Source organism: Zalophus californianus, chromosome 9 (assembly GCF_009762305.2).
Source record: "Zalophus californianus isolate mZalCal1 chromosome 9, mZalCal1.pri.v2, whole genome shotgun sequence".
Taxonomy (NCBI): Eukaryota; Metazoa; Chordata; class Mammalia; order Carnivora; family Otariidae; genus Zalophus; species Zalophus californianus.
Genome location: NC_045603.1, coordinates 76,494,773 through 76,503,976, shown reverse-complemented (window position 1 = coordinate 76,503,976; position 9,204 = coordinate 76,494,773). Strand labels below are relative to the sequence as shown.

At 43.1% G+C, this 9,204-nt stretch overlaps 1 long non-coding RNA gene across 1 annotated transcript; it reads right to left on the bottom strand.

Annotated features, from left to right (window-relative positions):
• Window positions 1–4,576: 4,576 nt before the first annotated feature.
• On the bottom strand, window positions 4,577–6,878 carry LOC113921383. The gene is made up of 4 exons (XR_003519664.2): window positions 6,816–6,878; window positions 6,369–6,390; window positions 5,720–5,951; window positions 4,577–4,786 (listed from the first exon to the last, which is right to left on the bottom strand). It is a non-coding gene; the product is annotated as an uncharacterized LOC113921383 (long non-coding RNA).
• Between the last annotated feature and the right edge of the window lie 2,326 nt (window positions 6,879–9,204).

The following is a 9,204-nucleotide window of genomic DNA, read 5'->3' as shown; positions in this document are numbered from 1 at the left end:
TCTCTCGCTGTGTCTCTCTGTCAAATAAATAAATAAAATCTTTAAAAAAAAAAAAGAGTTGGTTACTGTGTGATTTGCAGACTGAGCATTGAACTCATTTCTGAAATGAGATAATAATGAGCTCTTATCGACCCAAATGGAAAAATACCCCATATTCATTAATAATATGCAAATCAGAATTTTGTCATTCTACATGTGATGACAAAGAACACAAAAGCAATACAAAAATTAACTTAATTGGAAATATTGTAAAATTATTTTCAACATCATATGTTAAATTAAGGAGTTAGCTTTGATTGCTAAGTAGATAATAGAGAAAACCAAAGTAGTAAGCCTGGTTAGCATTTGTGCAAATGCTTTACAAATTACTTATTTTCTAGTACCATCACAACACTTAATAGTGGTCCATTTAATAGGAAGACAATTCAAGTTGAAATAGATGATAGTTAAGTAGATGATTTCAGGGAAGACTACAAGTTGTTCAAAAATTTCTCTAAATGATACATCTTTTGTATCCAGAGAGCTAAAAAATACATTCCAGGATCTAGTCCTTCTCCTGGTACATGGCTGACAGTATTTGTGGAAGGAAGAAGGAAGGGAGGAAGGGAGGAGAGAGAGTGGGGAAGGAAGAAATAAATACCAGGGGAAAAGCTTTAAATCTATTTTCTCTATCTCCTGGGCACTGGAGAAGTCTGGGTGCTAGAGAGAAACAATCCGGGAATCAACTGTGACTCTTACCCTAGGATTAATTAATTCCATCTTCAAATCTCTTTTCGCAGCTCAATCCTCTCCCAAGACATCCAGCTTCAGCTCTTGATATCTCCAGGTCAGGCTGTGCAGCGGTGTAGACTCAAATGATATACAGAGTGTGTAGTTGAGCTCAGAGCCATCCCTGAGCCCTGAGCCACCTCCAAAACATAGGGATCTAGCAGAAGGGGAGGGGCGGGCAAAAGAGGCTGAGAAGCAGGGACCAGAGAAACCAGATGAGCAATGGCCACTCAGGGAACTCAGCAAAACCATCTGCCTGGGGCCAGTAAAGAACCCTAGACATGGGTGCCTGGGTGGCTCAGTTGGTTGAGCGACTGCCTTCGGCTCAGGTCATGATCCTGGAGTCCCGGGATCGAGTCCCACATCGGGCTTCCTGCTCAGCGGGGAGTCTGCTTCTCCCTCTGACCCTCTTCCCTCTCGTGCTTTCTATCTGTCATTCTCTCTCTCTCAAATAAATAAAAAATCTAAAAAAAAAAAAAAAAAAAAAAAAAAAAAAAAAAGAACCCTAGACATGACTGAGATTAGGCCTCATACTCCGGCTGAACGAAGGCTTAGAGTCAGAAATTTTCCTGTTACACATCAAAAACTAATGATGTAATATATGGTGATTAACATAACAATAAAAAATAAAAATTTAAAAAAATTTTCCTGTTACAGTAAAATCTTTTAAGTTATCCTTCTTGCATATCTGAGTTTAGGGAGTGAGATTCCTACTCACTACTAATAAAGTGATTACATGCAATTTTATATTTACATAATTAACTAGATTATTTATGTGTTTATGTAAATATTACAAAATAATTAGTGTTCTGAAGACAAAGAAAGGTCTAGGAAAGAGGAGAGGAGCTCACTTGAGTTGCTGCCTTCAGTAAGAGAAAGCAATTCAAAAGCATGAGTTCTAGTGATCCCAAAAGGATGAGGAATTTGGGGCTTAAGGGTGAGAGAACAGACATGAAAGCTATTGACAGTTTGACAGCCCAATTCAAAGCTTGAGAAACAGAGGTATGTTGAGAATGGCCCCCCAAAAAATTTCAGAGAAACTGGTTCTTTTAGAGGAAAGAAGTAGATTACTCACTGTTGGAAAAGGTTAAGAAAAATTTAGGGGTATAGGTAGACTGCAGATTTTCTTAGTTGGAGTTCCTCATCTGAACCCATAGCACAACTGGAGTGACTGTTCCCCGATTCTCACAAGAGCAGTAAGTCTAGAATCTGGAACAGGTGGCCCTGTTCTGATGCATCGGGTAGAAGTTAAAGAACCTCATGCAATGGATGCCATAGGGCCCTGGGGTTTCATTGTTGAGAAAGGCTCAAAAGACAGTACACAATAACAGAAAACAAAAGTTAGAGCCTAACACTTAAAAATGGAGATCTCACCTAGGGGAGTTCCAAGCCTCGCTGAGCCAAAGTGGTCTGATTCTGGAGCGGGGGGGGGGGGGGGTAAGCTGTTCCTGACTCTGATACCCTGTTATTCTGTGTTTACAGCCAATGTGCTCTCGGCAGCTCATTAGGGTAACTACACCCACCTTGCTGGCGGCGCTGAGCTGGGGCACCTGGCCTCTATTCTTTCAGGACCCTACTAGCCAATAACCATCAACGAGCCCAGTTCTGGAACAGCATCTCCTACCATCAGCCCTGGCCTTCAGAACTCTGGAGAACAGCTACCAGAGCTATTTGGGACGGGAGGGATAAGATTGCTGGTATTTAAGGGTACAAATGCATAAGGAGTAGTAAATAGGCCACAGGGACCTAATGCACAGTGTAATGAATATAGGTAATAGTACCGTACTACAATTATGTAATGTGATAAATATTGCTACACCAGCAATCATATTACCACATATAAATGCATTGGCGTAACAGGCTGCACACCTTAAACTTACACATGTTATATGTCGAATTTGTTCAATAAAAAACCAAAAATTTAATAAATAAGTAAATAAATAATTAAAAAAAAAAGTTTCTCAGTGATGCTGTTACCTTCTTACCAGGCCAGGCTTTATCCCAGGGTAAATGGAGATATCCACAGAACACAGTTCTTGGTGGGTTTGCTAGTCTATATAGTACATTCAATGTCGCATCCCCACTTCTCTGGACATTTTGATTCCATCCGTCACCATTTGTCACGCAGTTCTTCCAGTTCTGCCTCACTTTTGTGAGCGGGTACTTTTTTCCAGTTCCGAAGAGGCAAACTGACAGTATATTAGCGCCATCTCCTGGGGTCCTTGTCAAGGTGTAAATCCCATACCAGGAGAGAATGCTCTCCAAACAAACTCTCCTTCTTCGATGTTATATTCTGTGCACCCTCGGGAGCCGGTCCCACGCACACACTCCCACTTCTTTTTATTTTTTATTTTTTTTATTTACATATAATGTATTATTTGTTTCAAGGGTACAGGTCTGTGATTCATCAGTCTTACACAATTCACAGTACTCACCATAGCACATCCCACCCCCCTCCACTCCAGCAGCCCTGTTTGTTTCCTGAGATTAAGGATCTCTTATGGTTTGTTCCCTCTCTGGTTTCGCCTTGTTTCATTTTTCCCTCCCTTCCCCTTTGCTCCTCTGTCTTGTTTTCAAATTCCTCATATCAGGGCGCCTGGGTGGCTCAGATGGTTAAGCATCTGCCTTCAGCTCTGGTCATGATCCCAGGGTCCTGGGATCGAGTCCCGCATCGGGCTCCCTGCTCCTTGGGAGGCTGCTTCTCCCTCTGCCTCTCTCTCTCTCTCTCGTCTCTCATGAATAAATAAATAAAATCTTAAAAAAAAAATTCCTCATATCAGTGAGATCATATGATAATTCTTTCTCTGATTGATTTATTTTGCTTAGCATAATACCCTCTAGTTCCATCCATGTCATTGCAAATGGCAAGATTTCATTTTTTGATGGCTGCATAATATTCCATAGTATATATATACCACATCTTCTTTATCCATTCATCTGTTGATGGACATCTAGGCTCTTTCCATAGTTTGGCTATTGTGGACATTGCTGCTATAAACATTGGGGTGCACGTGCCCCTTCGGATCACTACATTTGTATCTTTGGGGTAAATACCCAGTAGTATTTACTCTATTTTCTATTTTCAACTTTTTGAGGAAACTCCATACTGTTTTCCAGAGTGGCTGCACCAGCTAGCATTCCTACCAACAGTGTAGGAGGGTTCCCCTTTCTCCACATCCCCACCAACATCTGTTGTTTCCTGACTTGTTAATTTTAGCCATTCTGACTGGTGTGAGGTGGTATCTCATTGAGGTTTTGATTTGGATTTCCCTGGTGCCGAGTGATGTTGAACACTTTTTCATATGTCTGTTGGCCATTTGGATGTCTTCTTTGGAGAAATGTCTGTTCACATCTTCTGCCCATTTCTTAATTAGATTATTTGTTCTTTGGGTGTTGAGTTTGATAAGTTCTTTATAGATTTTGGACACTAGCCCTTTATCTGGTATGTCATTTGGAAATACCTTCTCCCATTCTGTCGGTTGTCTTTTGGTTTTGTTGATTGTTTCCTTTGCTGTGCAAAAGCTTTTTACCTTGATGAAGTCCCAATAGTTCATTTTTGCCCTTGCCTCCCTTGCCTTTGGTGATGTTTCTAGGAAGAAGTTGCTGCAGACACTCCCACTTTTTTTTTTTTTAAGATTTTATTTGACAGAGAGACAGCAAGAGCAGGAACACAAGCAGAGGGAGTGGGGGAGGGAAAGCAGGCTCCCCAGCAAGCAGGGAGCCCGATGCGGGGCTCAATCCCAGGACCCTGGGATCATGACCTGAGCCAAAGGCAGACGCCTAACAACTGAGCCACCCAGGCGGCCTGACACTTCCACTTCTTGATGTCACGTGCTGACAAGGTCTTACAACTACTGCAGGGTATAGCCCCTTTCTTCCTTAGCAGGCCCAGCACTTCTCGGCCAGGTTGCGTTGTGACTTGACCCTAGTTAGGGGCCTAATGGCCAAGAGAGGAGGAGACAGAGAAGCCTCCTGAGAAGGGCATGGTTTTCTTGTGAGGCAAGATCCTCTGCATCATCTGCAAATAAACAAAAGTCACTAGTCTTTTTTTTTTTTTTTTTTTTAAGAGGGAAGGGGGGTAGGAGCCGAGGGAGAGATAATTTTAAGCAGGCTCAACACGGAGCCCACACAGGGCTTGATCTCACGACCCTAAGATCATGACTTGAGTTGAAATCAAGAGTCCGATGCTTAACCACCCGAACCACCCAGAGGTCCTGGCACTACACTAGTCTTTAAAGAAGGAGTGCTGGGCACCGGGGTGACTCAGTTGGTTAAGTGTGGGACTCTTGGTTTCAGCTCAGGTCATGATCTCAGGGTCATAGGATCCAGCAACCTTGTGGGCCTCTGCGCTCCTCAGGGAGTCTGCTTGAGATTCTCTCCCTCTGCCCCTCCGCTTTCAGCCCCCCTCCACCCTCACTCGTGCACTCTCTTTCTCTCAAATAAATAAATCTTTAAAAAATAAAAGAAAAAAAAAAAGAAGAAGGAGTGAGTCCTGTCTGCAGGCCCAGAGGGTCCAAGGGAATCTGAAGATTCAAGATTTTTTAGCGCGTCAACCCAGAAGTCCCCATCCAAAGTCTCACTTCTTCCAAATCAGGGCCCTGGCCTGGATACAGCAGACTCAGTACCGTTCAGAAGTCAACATTCTGTGGAACTCCGCTACTCTTACCATTTCTAAGTCTCTAGCATTACTGCCCCCAGGCTATAGGAGCTGGGAGTCTATTTATACACAGCCAAAGCAGCACTCTGGCTTCACATTTCCCATTGCATTGGTGAGTAATCACCCTAGCCTTTCCTTGTTCCTCTCCAACGCATCTGCATCCGTGGCTCCAGGCAACTGCCATCTAATTCCACAAATCTTACTTAATTTTCCCCTGAAACCCTCCAATCCCTGGGACGTTACACCAACCAATGCATTCATTGCCTTCCATCAGAAGCCCATCTCAGTTCTCACCTGTACAAGCTTTAACAATCACTCTGGAACTGCATGCCTGGGTCCCCCTACAGCCAGCAAGGGCATCTTTATTACATTCAGCCAGGTCCAGAAACAAGATTCCATTTTAGAGACAGTTCCTTAGGACCACATCCAGGATCAGCTGTCACAGGGTGGATTTACCGGGAAACAGACTCTAAGACGTTGAGGTTTTTGTGCAGAAGTTATCAGAGTGTCCTTGCAGAAACAGAACCTGTGGGTGGTGAAGAAAGACAGACCCAGCAGACAAAAGGGTTGGACTGTAACGCAGCTCAGGGGAAGTCTCGGCAGATCCCATGGGGAGCGCTGAAGCTGGCATAGCTCTAGCAAGATATCCCACATAGAGGCAAGGTGGACAAGTCTTTGTCCACACATGAACCAATCATCAGATATGCATGGTACCGGGGCGGGCGGGGGGGGGGGGGGGGGCTCAGGGTGGGTATCACAAAACCTTAGGTAAAGTGTCTTTCTTTGGCTGAGAACAATTACAGAAAGCAGTCTAGCTGAGAGGCATCCGCCAATGACCGCAACCCCCCCCCCAACCTCAACCCCGGAGCGGGAGGAATGAGGGGAATCTGGCTGGCAAACCACAGCATCCACAATGCTCTTCAACACTGGGCATGTCACTTACCTTGCTGAGACTGTTTCCCGACCTGTAAAATAAGAGAATAATCCCGACCTCACAGGATATCCAAAAGAGCAAATGAAAACACAAGTGCAAGCAATTTGTAAACTGTTAACAAGTTTATTCTTTTCAGCCTGAATTCTGTAGCATTATCACCATCTCTCTGTTAAGCTCCCCACTCAATTCTCATCTCCAGAACAGTTGGTATTTTAGTTTGCTGCCAAGATTTATCTTTCAAGTCAATTTTATTACTTCTCTAAAAAGTTGCAGTTATGGTGTTGACACATAGCTAATTTATTATGTGTGTCTTTGGATTGTTTTTCACCATAAATTATTTCCAAAACAGACCCTACAATAACAAAAAAAATTATCCTGTTATCTGGGGCTCTATAGAGAATACAATTCAAGAATTTGTAGTTCTTAAAAATTGAAAACTGCTCTTCAAAAACTTACCAGTTCATAGGGCGCCTGGGTGGCTCAGTCGTTAAGCGTCTGCCTTCGCTCAAGTCATGATCCCAGAATCCTGGGATCGAGCCCCGCATCGAGCCCCCCATCGGGCTCCCCGCTGGGCGGGGGGCTTGCTTCTTCCTCTCCCACTCCCCCTGCTTGTGTTCCTGCTCTCGCTATCACTCTCTGTCAAATAAATAAATAAAATCTTGAAAAAAAACCAAAACTTACCAGTTCAAAGATTCAGAAATGAACCATTCAATTTTAAATAATTCTCACTAGAGGGAGCTATTTACAAATAAATGCTCGCACACATAGCCGCAGTTTCTGACCTTAAGCGTATTTCAGACGTGTAAACTAAAGCGTATTTTGAAAATTCAAGGATAATTTCAATTGAAGAAAGATTAGACCTTACACAAAAATCCTAAGGTGAACTTAACAAATCTCCTTCTTACCTCTTTCTAAACATTTTATTTATTTATTTATTTATTTATTTATTTATTTATTTTTAAAGATTTTATTTATTTATTCATGAAAGACAGAGAGAGAGAGAGAGGCAGAGGGAGAAGCAGCCTCCCAAGGAGCAGGGAGCCCGATGCGGGACTCGATCCCAGGACCCTGGGATCATGACCTGAGCCGAAGGCAGACACTTAACCATCTGAGCCACCCAGGCGCCCTAAACATTTTATTTTTTAAATATTTATTTAAGTAATCTCTACACCCAATGTGGGGCTAGAACTTATGACCCCAAGATCAGGAATCTCACACCCTTCCGACTGAGCCAGTCAGGCACTCCCAAACATTTTAGAACAATTGAAATATATGTGCAGTAATTCTAGAGCATTCACAGATATGATGTCACATTAGTATTTAGGGAGAGAAAATCAACTCTATGATCTGTAAGTTTCCCTCCAACTTTAACCTTCTGTGACCTATAAAATGATCAAGTTTGGTATATGAAGTACAAAAACATGATTTACATAGGCAATATTTAGAAATACATTAGAGTTACTTTTAAATGCTTTTGTAATGAATGGAGCTACAGCACAATGACCTATGAGAAATTTAGCATGTCTTGATTTGATTTCATTTATTAAAACAAGGCAACAACTTGAAAATAGAAGACACTTTATCAACACCATGTTTAAACATGATTTATCCCATTGATTTAGTGCTCTCTAAAGTGTCATTACAGAAAGCCCTTGCTTTCAAAAAGGAACTGGGAGTGAGTGGGTGGGGTGGGGAGAACTAGTTCCCAAAATTTGCCATGTAGAATTCTCAATTATTGCTGTTTTTCTGAACTATCCCAAACAGAGTTATATGTGTTGCTTTTCTCTTCCTCCTTTTCCTCCTCCTCCTCCTTTTTAAAACTTCATTGACTTCTCAAGGCGCCTGGATGGTTCAGTCAGTTAAACACCTGCCTTCAGCTCAGGTCAGGATCTCAGGGTCCTGGGATGGAGCCCCGAATCAGGCTCCCTGCTCAGCGGGGAGCCTGCTTCTCCCTCTCCCTCTGCCTGCCACTGCCCCTGCTTGTGTGCACTCTCTCTCTCTGTCAAATAACTAACTAACTAAATAAATAACAACTTCATTGACTCCTAAAATCTGAACATTTTCCTATTCTTTCTCATTTTAGTTTCTTGACTTGTAAAGACAAGGACAAAATAATCCCAAAGCAAGCAGGAAATAGAGTCCATTGTAATGTGTTGCAAAGAAGACGACTTTGGCTTTAAAGTCAGGTCAACCAGAATCTGAACTCAGTTGCACTGGTTGTTAGCTGTATGAGCTGGATAAATTCCATAACTGGAAGCTTCAAGCTTCTCCTCTGTCAAATAGAGACAGCATGAGATTCTTGCAAGCCCTCAGTACATATCAGCATGCTAGGCAGTCAACATAGTGCCGCACAAGGGAAAAGCCTTTGGTACATGTTGGCCATTGTGATAGGGAGAAAGACAATTACAGGGGAGTAGGCATGACAGGATCCCGGGCTGTGTTCTTTGACCAAACTCCTGAAATCCAGCCAGGGACTTGGGATCAGGAAGGGACCTCAGAGATCATCCATCCCAATGCTCTTTTTTTTTTAAATGATGAAACCAGGACTAGAGAGGCAATGTGCCTTTCAAAAGGACTCACAACAGGGGAGACAGCATGCCCACTGGCACAGAGGGGCCCCAGAGGAAACCGAGAGGTCCTTTCACTGACTTGGGACCCTAGACTTCCAAGGTTTTATTAAAGGGTTCGGCTTCCAAAAAGCTAGATCTGGTTTTGAGATGGTTAAAAACAAGACCTTCGGGGAGGAGTGGGCGCCTGGGAGGCTCAGTCGTTAAGCGTCTGCCTTCAGCTCCGGTCATAGTCCCAGGGTCCTGGGATCGAGCCCTGCATTGGGCTCCCTGCTCAG